The 12040-nt window shown below is 37.1% G+C and overlaps 1 protein-coding gene across 8 annotated transcripts in view; it reads left to right on the top strand.

Annotated features, from left to right (window-relative positions):
* Positions 1-12040, top strand: part of WDR7 (WD repeat domain 7) — a 388174-nt gene that overhangs the window by 211567 nt on the left and 164567 nt on the right. The window lies entirely within an intron of this gene.

Raw genomic sequence — 12040 nt, forward strand, 5'->3', positions numbered from 1 at the left:
ATTGAGAATCAGGGAGTAATAATAGGAATACCACCACCAACAATAATAAAGCAACCACATAATTCTTTTGAGCATGATTTTAAGCTCTTTACATGCACTAACTCACTTAATCCTCACAATAACCCTATCAAGTGGGCTGTTCCTCAATTATATCCATTTTACACATAAGGTTTCGTTAACCTGGCTGAGATCCTTCCTCCAGGAAATGGCAGTTTTTCTCTTAACACACGCTGTTGGTTCTAGAGCTCATGCTTTTGACCATTGTGTAAACTGCTACTGCTCAATGGTTTCTGCGGAAAAGGGTTTAATGACTAACATGTGCTGTTAGTTTATAATTTAAAAATTTATTTTCTGTCTCTTCGTTTGATCATCAAAATAGAAATGAAGATTTCTTCAAAGTAGCTCAGCCAAAATGTAGTAAAACCTGAATTTGAACTCAAGCTTCTTGAGACCTGAAAACCCACACTCTTCCCATTTTCCCCCCGGGCACATCCACTTCCCCTCTCCTGCAGAGGCCTCTTCATCTTTTCCCAGGTTCTTCAGGTTCCCTGTTTTCCATTCATAAAACCCTGCTCAAATCTCACCTTCTCTACCAAGGGCTCTTTAATGGGCCCAACCTTTCTGTGTCACTCCAGATAGCCTAGGACTTATATAGAGAGAGCCTTATTTAGAATCTTGACATTAGAATACTAGAGGTTAGTGAAACCTTGACATGATTTAGTCCAGTGGCTTTCAAACTTTTTTGCTCACCATCTCTCTAATGAGTATCAAGAAATGTTAATCCCTTGCACATTTTTATATTGACAGCTAAAACGTTTTTGTTTTTTTAACATCTTTATTGGAGTATAATTGCTTTACAGTGGTGTGTTAGTTTCTGTTTTATAACAAAGTGAATCAGCTATATGTATACATATACCCCCATATCTCCTCCCTCTTGCGTCTCCCTCCCACCCTCCCTATCCCACCCCTCTAGGTGGTCACAAAGCACCGAGCTGATCTCCCTGTGCTATGCAGCTGCTTCCCACTAGCTATCTGTTTTACATTTGGTAGTGTATATATGTCCATGCCACTCTCTCACTTTGTCCCAGCTTACCCTTCCCCCTCTCCATGTCCTCAAGTCCATTCTCTATGTCTGTGTCTTTATTCCTGTCCTGCCCCTAGGTTCGTGAGAACCTTTTTTTTTTTTTTTTTTTTAGATTCTATACATATGTGTTAGCATACGGTATTTGTTTTTCTCTTTCTGACTTACTTCACTCTGTATGACAGACTCTAGGTCCATCCACCTCACTACAAATAACTCAATTTCATTTCTTTTTATGGCTGAGTAATATTCCATAGTATATATGTGACACATCTTTATCCATTCATCTGTCGATGGACACTTAGGTTGCTTCCATGTCCTGGCTATTGTAAACAGAGCTGCAGTGAACATTGTAGTACATGACTCTTTTCAAATTATGGTTTTCTCGGGTATATGCCCAGTAGTGGGATTGCTGGGTCGTATGGTAGTTCCATTTTTAGTTTTTTAAGGAACCTCCATACTGTTCTCCATAGTGTGACAGCTAAAACTTTTTAATAGTAAGTTTAAACATTTGCAAAAGATATAATTTTGAGGATATTGTGAATATTGACATTTAAAAATAAAACTATTGTTCTTTTAAATATATTCAGTAGAATATTCGGCATAACTGTTTGATATCCGTAATCATCCATTAAAAAAACTGCATGACAGACTTTCCTTTAAATGTCAGAAATCTTACATCCTTGATTATTTTCCTTGAAGAGAGAAAATTTCTACCCTCACAGTTTTAGTGAAGGTGTTAATTTGCATATTTAGCATCCCAAAATCAATTCCTTTAAACTAACTGTGCCTTAAAACTACGTGTGCTTACAAAACTATGTGTTCCTTGAAAAGTTTTAAGATGCTCCCTTTTGAAGGGATTACTTATTTTGAAGGCTACTGATTTAGTCCAACATGTTTTATATAATATTTCAACAGCATTCATTTGTATTTTATATTTTCCTGCAAGGAAAGTAAACATAAATGTTGTTTCTCTGGAATTTTCATATAGCTTATTATCTTAGTATCTGTATATAAATGTAGGAACATCGTAAATTAATGAATCGCTGACTGATTTTCATCCAAGCCATTGGTTGGTTGCTAGGCAGATTAGTTTACACCTTAGTTATCTAGACTAATACTGTTATCGTCTGTTTTCTAACCACAGTTTATCTTTATATGAAATTCTGATATTCATGAATTTGCTTCTGTAGGTCTTTTCTTTTGACTTATAGTTTCATCTGCAAATTGTTACTGCTGTAACTAGAAAAAGAGGAAATGGGTTAGTTGAAAAGAGGCAATTTTTTAAAAGCTATATAGCACAGTAGAAATAGAGATTTTTCAAAGAAGCCCTAGGAATTGATAAAAGAACCAAAGGGTCTTAGTATTGCTCTCTGGTTTATTAAAATTCAGGGAGCTGAACTACAGTAAAGGGGTCCCAAAGCCTATTTCTGACATGATGGAAACCCTGGGCTGAGCTGTGCTATGGAGGGACTTTTGCCTGGGGCTACCTCAACTTTCCCAGGCAAGGGAAATAAAATTTACCCAAACATTTAAAATAGTGAAGCCTTTTGGAATCAAGTTTGTTCTTTGAGCACTTTGGATAAAGAATGTAGATGTAGATAGGGCAGAAGGTAATGTTTCTTAGCAAATAATATTTATAATTCATTGTAACAAAAGACAGATTCTGAGAGGTTTCTTAGCAAGCAGAAATCGTATATAAAAATGAATAATATAGTACCTATTGGAACAAGTTCAAAATGTATAAAATGTCCGTGTTATTTTCCTCTTATTATGGTTGCCCTATTTTATTTTAATAATTTTAAAGTATTTTCAAGATCTCCTGAGTTTCTTTTTTTTGTTTGTTTGTTTTGTTTTTTTGCGGTTCGCGGGCCCTTCACTGTTGTGGCCTCTCCCATTGCGGAGCACAGGCTCCGGATGCGCAGGCTCAGCGGCCATGGCTCATGGGCCCAGCCGCTCCGCGGCATGTGGGATCTTCCCGGACCGGGGCACAAACCCGTGTCCCCTGCATCGGCAGGTGGACTCTCACCCACAGTGCCACCAGGGAAGCCCCTGAGTTTCTTTTAACTTCCATCCCATTGTCCTTTATTTCCCTCAAAGGTCTTAGATTCCTTGGTGGTAGATTTGCGTACCATGGGGATTTTTAAGAATTGGGATGTCTTGATTAAATTTATGTTTATCAGTTTAAATCTTGCTCTCTTTTTAAAAATTTTTTTTGATTATTTGAAATCTGTAGATGGTTTATTTTATTTTATTTTTAAAATTTTTTGGCTGTGCCATGGGGCATGTGGGATCTTAGTTCCCTGACCAGGGATTGAACCCATGCCCCCTGCATTGGGAGCAAGGAGTTCCAACCACTGGACCACCAGGGAAGTCCCACATCTTGCTCTCTTGATTGGAAACAGTCAGATGTCTAAATGTTCTGTGTGTTACTTGGGCTCTTTTCAATGAGTTCTGTGTAATATTAACCTGCTATAATGTTAACCTGCCAGAAGTTACTGTATGTATCGCTATGGTATTTGTTTATGTGGCATTTAGAATGTATTGCTTCCATTAAATATTTAGTCTTTATGGCATCCTATTGAATGAGATAATAATTATTATCCTCATTCTGAGATAAGGCCATTAAGATACAATATTTTTTGAAGTTTAATTGCTGGAGTTCTAGCCTTCCTCGTAAAGCCATTCTGTGAAAACTCATAATGTAGTCAAATTCCAGTTATCCACATTGATGGGGAGGGCAGGGAGAGACACTGATGCCTAATTCAAAAGTCATACGTAGTTTTATAATACATTTTATACTTATGTTGGAATATATATGAATCTTTTGTGGGTGTTACATTTTACATAAAGTGTCAAAATCACATATTGAAGACAAAGCTGAAGGACTCTGGAGATTAAGAGGCCTGGACCAGGCTACTCTGTGACCTTGTACTCTTGGGAAGCAAAGCGACCCTCTGGGTTGCAGTTTCCTCTTGTATAAAAGAAAGAGCAGGAACTGTTCTGTCTTTAAAGCCCCTTTCGGTCCAATTAGTCTCTGCTTCTGAAGTGAAATGGAAAACATCCCAGGAAATTTCCCTTCTTCATCTTCCCAGTTTCCTCTCCATGTAGGGATGGATGCTTTCTTGTGTCTCATCAACTCAACTTCAATAGGGACCTTCCTTAATTTTTATTCCAATCCACAAATGAGGCATTGTTAGAATATCTTAGGGAATTATTTATAATGTTACCTTCTAGGTCTTTTGGTTCGTTCTTTCATTTGGTCTCTTCTGCTCATTTTATAATTGTGGAATGACGCTGGCGCATCTGTAGTAGGTCACATTTTGATCTCTCATTAGCTTTCTGACTTTGGGCAAGTGTCGTAACTCACTTCCCTAGGCAGCCAACTCTGAGACAGACTTGTGTGTGGGAGTATCCTTGGGATCAGTACCTTGAGGGAGTGAAAGAGGCAGGGTTGGGCAGAGGGAGAAGTTGAATTGCATTTCAATTGCCTAGAAAGCTTCAGTGACCTTGGGAACTCTGGAGCTGGGATAGACTTTGGACTTGTCCTGAATTGAGTCTAAGGCCTCAGCCTTTAAGTCCCATGTCATTCAGTCATTGGGTCTGCGGTGCCCTGAGGAAGGGGTGTGATCTTGGGTGAGGCAGCTCTTTTCATCCTGGGGCAAATCCCACAGAAGGAATCAGCTGAGTCTTTTCAGCCATGAACAGCAGCATGAGCTTGGGGAGTGATTGCTTCCATCGTGGAGGGGAGGAGATGGGCAGCCTCTCCAGGCTTCTGCTCAGCATGTTACTCATTCCTGTGTGTCCCACCTCCCCCTTATGTCCACAGACGTGGAGAGAGGTACCACCATTTATTTAACACACCGTCTATTCCAAGTCCATATGTATCTCTTGTTACCCTGCAAGACAGATATTTTATCCAACATGAGGCACATTAATAATAGCTGATTCCTGAGCGTTTACTCTGTGCCAGGCATTTTGCTATGCTCTTTACATGTATTATCTTATTTAATCTTCAAAACATATCAATTAAACACTATTACCATTTATCAGATGAGGACACTGAAGCTTTGCTCAGTACTCACTGAACATTGATGAAGTTAAATTAAACTTTCTTCTTGCAGACAGTAAATTGAAGGCATAGGTCAAACGTTTTAACATCATACTGCTAAACAGTGTCAGGCCTGGACTTGAACACTTGTCTTCCAAATCTAAATCAGTGTATGTTCACCATTTCACACAGTTGTCTTGTGTTATAAGCAAGTGTGATTCAGAAGTGGTGCTGCACAAAAGAGGGGCATGTCGGCAAGCAGCAGCTCACCTGGAAATAGGAGCACTGTTGAGTCATTTGTTTAGGGATCTGCTGGTGCCACAGAGGGATAAACATGTACAAACTCCACATCTCCATACTTATGAAATGGTTTGCATCTATGTTGTGAAATATTTAGAACAGAGAAAGGAAATGAATTTTTCCCTGCAGTGGGTCTTTAGGAATTCTACAACGCCAGGGTTCTTCAGCTGGCCAAGGTGCATGGTGTCACTGATGTTACCTGGAAAATGCTATGTTTATGTGCACTTGCATTTCTGTTCTGGAAAAATGTTCCAGATTCCATTCAATTCTCAAGAGACAGTCATTAAAATAAAAACAGTTAAGAACCCCAAGAGTTTGTTGGAATAAATGGCTTCTTTGTTACTATGATTTTTTGAAACAAGATAGAGTTATGTTCCTCTTGATTAGTTCAGTTGGAATACCACCAAATGGAAGCCTCAGTTAGATGTTGTCTCAGGAATGTTTAAATTCTGTGAAACCTGTATTTAGAGTTCTACATTATTCTGGTGCTGTGCTTGATTTTACTTTGTTGTGGTCTACTGTCGTGAAAATGTCCCCCATATACTTTGTGTACTTTCTAACCATTCATGTTTTATTTAGTGACTGTATTAATATTGGTTGAAGTTGATGTAATAATGAATTTATTTCCTACATTTTAAGGTGAGAAAGTTAAGCCAAATCTCAGGTGTTTTATTCAGCAGGATTGGGACCAAGTCACTGAATTGCAATTAATAACAAAACTAGCAGTGGTGGCAAGTTATGGAAAAAAGCAGCAACAATGATGAGGAAAGCATTGTTGCATTTGCAAGGGTAAGCAGTGACCAAAAAAATGGACCTTTTCACTGGTCACACAAGAGCCATCAGATGGTGTTGCTGAGGTGCCGCTGCGGCCATAGAGGCTGCATTTCCATTTGCTTCCCCTTGTGTGTCTAACCTGGCCTTCCAGGCACCTGCGAGGGGACCTGCCTCCCTGCCTGGCTTCTTACCCCACTGTCCACCTCATTCTCTCTTCTCATTGTCCTAACTCAGCATCCCCTGTTCTTTACTGCCACTTCTCGCATGTAATTTTACCTTTGAAAATCATCCTGGTCCAGATGCCACTTGACTTGCGTTGCCATCATACCTCATTCTGGCTATGCTCTAACATCATATGTAGAATGTTTTAAAAATGCATGTGTCTGAGCCTCACCCTGGAGTTCCTATTCAGAAAGTCAGGGGTGGGGTTTGGGCATCTATGTTATTTTTAAAGCTTCATATGTGATTTTCATCTGTAGCGTAGCCAGAATAGAGGAACCCAGTAGAATATAGAGTCCTTCACAGTTATTTTACATTGAGTGTTCTATGGTAGTTCTGGTCACTAAACTACCTTAATGCACGAATTGTAATTTTCTTTATATTTTGAAGTGGAAGAGGTAGTGGGAACTAATCAGAGTGAATAAGTGACATTTATATTACTCTCAGAGCTAATTCTTTAGGTAGTTCAGCCTTTTTATTGGAATTTCATTATTCTGGATTGCTTGGGTTTGAATCTTGAATCACTACTCAGTAGCTGTGTGGCCTTAAATGCTTTTGCCTGTTTCTTTAACTAAAAAGTAGGAATAATAGTATCACTTACCTCACAGAGTGAGTATTGTGAGGATAAGTAAATTAGCGTATGCAAAGCACTTTGAAAAGTGCCTGATGTACACGTGTTAGTTGAACGTTAGTTATTATTATCGTTACCAGAATCGTGTATAGAAGAATAAAGAAAGGAAATACATCTGCTATGTATTGGGACATTTATATGTGTATAGACGACTTTTAAAAATCTTCCTAAGAATCTTATAAGGTAGGTATTACTGTCAACATTTTATATATGAGTGAACTGATACTCTTAAAAATTAGATTAACTTCCTTAAGGTTATCTGTCTTATAAAGGATATGAATCCAGATGCAGTTTGCCCCCAAAGCCCATGATATTATATTCTACAATACATACTGATTCCTACTGTTTGTGGTAATCTATATTAGTTCCCACAGGATTTATATAAAAATGCACTTTTCTTTGGTCATATTATTATACTTGTGTTGAAATAAAACGCCAAATATTTTTGTAATTATTTATTTGTATTCTTATGTATTTGTATATTATTTACTTAGATGAATTTCTACATATTTATTACCTGTTTCTCATTTTAACCACATCAACATACTAAGCTCAGATCAAATGGGAAATTTCACTACTCTTGTTTTTACTTATAAATAATTCATGTTGTATAACAGCTTTATCGTTTTAACTGAGATCTGACGCTTGCATTACAGACCCTGTTTGGTGATGTAATCCCATCCTTGTTGTCCAAAAATAGTTTTAGTTTGCAACTCTTTTTGTTAATTTGCTACACTATGGGTTTTAGGCTCCTCTTCCATAAAACGAGTAAGTTGGACAAGGTTATTTCTAAGGCCACTTCCATCTAAAATTACACAGTTCTGTGAAATTATTAAAGTGATTTATTATTATTCTAACTACAGAGCTTGTGTTTATTACTGCCACTTGAACTTGCTATCTTGTTTTCATTGTTCTTTACCAGTTGCTTTTCTGCTTTTAAAGGTTCTAGTGTTCCACTGTTATGCCATGTTTGAAGCTGAGCATCTTTAAAGTATTTTTCTGCCATCCCTCCTTTTGGGTACCTCATATCAGCATACCAGGCTACAGCTATTTCCACAAAACTCATTCCCCACACGTGTCCAGCTTTGTGGACTTGTGTTATGTTGATGTAGTTGTACTCTAGACCACAGACCAGCAAACCATAGCTATGGATCAACCCTTGCCCCCTGCCTATTTTTTTCAAATTAACTTTTATTGGAACCCAGCTGTACCTACTTGTTTACATACTGTTTGGCATTTCACACTACAACAGCAGTAGTTGCTGTAGAGATTGTATGGCCTACAAAGCCAAAAATATTTATTATCTGGCTGTTTACAGAAAAAAAATTGCCAACCTTCCTGTACATTATTTGAAACATTTGTTAGTGGTCCTTTCTGTTAGTGGTTCATTTAATATACAAAAGGGCTTTGAGGTGACTTTGTTAAAAATATTTCAGTAGCTAAATATAACATCTGGGGTACTCTGAGATCTATATCCTTATAAGAATGTAGTACAAAGGCCTTATACCAATTTTTTGGTCTAGAATGTAATGCAGCATTGGTATAAATCTCTGCCAATCATCTAATGTATGTACTAGTTACCTTGATTGAGTTGCAGATTCAGTGACAGGTTTTAGCATTGTATTGCTAGTAGCAACCCTTTTATTTTGCATAAGACTTTCCTATATCTGATATTTAAGTAACCTTGGTCTGAAGTTTTCTGACAGCTCTGCAGAATGGTTCCTTCACATTTGTATGTCCTATATATGTGTGCTCCAGGGCCGCTGTAATTAACATATTTAATTCTGTAAGTTCAAACAATTTTATATCAAAAAGGGACAAAGGAGAACATCTAGTTTAACCTTTTCAAAAGCTGCAGAACTTTTGATGGTTCCCTTAGAAAGCCTTTTGTAGGAAGTGAATAGAAACTTTTCGTAACCTTGTTTGTAGATTCCCTGCCATGTCCTTCAAAAACACAGTTTCCAAGGATGTTGAATGGTAGGGAGCCCAAGACTGAGTGCTTTTTATACCCTAGCTTCCATGATCATACAGTAAGTGCTGGCGAACTTGTTGGTGCTACCCAGTTCAACTGGGAGCTTCCAGAGCCCGAATCTATTAGAGGACATGAATGCTTGTATGAAATCAATAAATGTAGAGCTCTTTCCTTACACCTTTGGTTTTCAAATTGTGTTCTGTAGAATCCTGGGACTCCATAGAGATGGCTCAGTGACTGCCTGGGCTCTTAAATCTCCTTCAAGCACAGCAGCGCTGACTTTTCTGTGTTTTAGAAGTTGAAATTTGGCATTACATTGTATCCACAAAGAGAAACTGATGAAAACAGGGCTAGAGGGACTTCCCTGGTGGTGCAGTGGTTAAGAATCTGCCTGCCAATGCAGGGGACACGAGTTCGATCCCTGGTCAGGGAAGATCCCACATGCTGCAGAGAAACTAAGCCGTGCGCCACAACTACTGAGCCTGTGCTCTGGAGCCCGCGAGCCACAACTACTGAGCCCGCACTCCTAGAGCCCATGCTCCACAAGAGAAGCCACCATAATGAGAAGCCCACACAGTGCAACAAAGAGTAGCCCCCACTCGCCACAACTAGAGAAAGCCCGTGTGTAGCAACGAAGACCCAATGCAACCAAAAATAAATAAATAAATTAATTAATTAATTTAAAAAGAAAAAACAGGGCTAGACTCTTAAAAGCAAAACAAAACACCAAATACCTGAAAACTAGAAATCACATATCCTTCAAAAACTCAATGATAATCAAAATTCTTCATTTGCCCACTCAAATTTGCTCTGCTTTCAGCCTTCCCCATCTCAGTTGATTACTTTCTTTCCAGTTTCTTAGAGTCATCCCTAATTCCTTCCTCTCTCAGACAACATCTAATCCATCAGGAAATCTTATTGGCTCTACCTTCAAAATATATCCAAAATTCAGCACTTCTTACCACCTTTACTGTTATCACCCTGGTTGGAAACCTTCATTTCTCACTGGGATTACTGCCAAGCCATCCAGCTTCTACCCTTATCCCTTTATAGTGAGTGCGGTTTTAAACATAGCAGTCATGGTAGTGATGCTTTTAAGACCTAGGGTAGATCTTATCACTCAAGGGTATCCAGACAACTAATCAGCCACACAGATACTCAAAAATCAGTAGCTTTTCTTTATAATACTAAACAAAATAGAAAATATAGAGAATCATCATTTTTTGAAAGACCCTTCGAACTACTAAGACCCTAAAAACCAGGAAGAAAAAGACAGACAACCCAGTTAAAAAACAAAACAAAAACAGAATAGGACTATAGGCAGGCATTTTATCACGGAAGGAATGAAGATGCCAAAAAATACTCAGCTTACCCAGTAATTAAAGGAATTTGGGGTTAGGAAAAATTTACTAGAAACACTTGTTTGTTTAAAAGCATTTTTTTTTATGGTGGATATTCGTGTAATTAAAATAAAATGATAGATGCTCATATTTTACAAATATTTTAAAGATCTCAATAATAATGGCAACCAAAAGAAGTACCATAGACCATATCTAAGAATAAACTTAAGAAATATGGAAGAAACTACAATATGTCACTGAGGGAAATAAAATAATATTTGAGTAAATAAAAAGGCATGTAGTTCTCGGATGGATAAGATAATGGTAAATATCTCAGTTGTTCCCAAGTTAATATATAAATCTCACACAAACACTAAAAATCTCAACATCGTTCTTTTAATAGCTAGTCAAAATTATTCTAAAATTAACACACCAGAGATAAATGGAATATGTGATTTATTTTGTTTTATTCAGTAAACATATATAGCACTAATAATATACCAGTCACTATCTTAGGTACTTTATAAATATTATTTAATCCTAATTATAACCCCTTGACATATGTAATTATTAAAAAAGTCAACCTCTGCAGTACTGCAAAAATGTAAAATATCTAGGCATTAACTTAACAAAGAATATGCAAGACTTTTAGGAAAAATTTTTTTAATTTTATTGAAGTAGTTTATAAAGACCTAAATAAATAGGGAGATATGCACTTTTATGGATAAGAGTATCATAAGAATGTCAGTTTTCATAAATTCAATACCATTCCAAATAAAATACCAATAGGGTCTTTGTTATTGTTTTTTGTTATTGAACTTACAAGCTGATTCTCAAATTTATATGATAAGACAATGAGCTAAGAAAAGCCATGACATTTCTAAAGAAGAAGAACAAGGTGGAGGGATTTCCCTTACTTATATCAAAAGTTATTATAAATTTATAGCAATTATTATAGTGTTATCTTGGTAAAGAACAGACCAATAGACCTATGGAACAGAATAGACAGCACAGAAATGGTTCTATGTATACATAGGAATTTGACTCTATAGATCTAGCATTGTAGATCAGTGAAATAAGGGATAGACTTTTTGATACATGGTATACTTACCATTGGCTATTCATAAGGAAGAATAATGAAATCGGATCCCTCTTGTCCATCGTAGCCAAAAAATCAATTCTATATAAAGACTTAAATATGAAAGCTAAAACAATAATACTTTAAAAAGATGATATAGGAAAGCCTAGCCTTGGAATGGGGAACAATTCTGTAAACAGGTGACAGAAAGCCCAACCAAATAATAAAGAGAATGGGTAAATTCAACTACATTAAAATTAGAAACTTCTATAATCAACAATACCTTTTAGAAAGTAAAAAGTAAAGCCACAAAGAGGAAAAAGGTATTTATAACACAGGTCACTGACAAGAGATTGTTAAGCACACACAGAGACACAGACACACACACACATACACACACACAACTAAGTAAGAAAAAGACAAATGCAGAGCAGAAAAATGGGTAAAGATGGAAAAAGCACTCCACAAAAGGAAATAAAAATGGCTAATAAACCTATAAAAAGATGATAAGTCTTATTATAAGGGAAATGCAAATTAAAAGCCAAATGAACTGTCATTTCTCATCTACCAAACTGAAAGCTTGAAGTCTGACGT

Source organism: Tursiops truncatus, chromosome 13, assembly GCF_011762595.2.
Source record: "Tursiops truncatus isolate mTurTru1 chromosome 13, mTurTru1.mat.Y, whole genome shotgun sequence".
In the NCBI taxonomy this organism is placed as follows: domain Eukaryota; kingdom Metazoa; phylum Chordata; class Mammalia; order Artiodactyla; family Delphinidae; genus Tursiops; species Tursiops truncatus.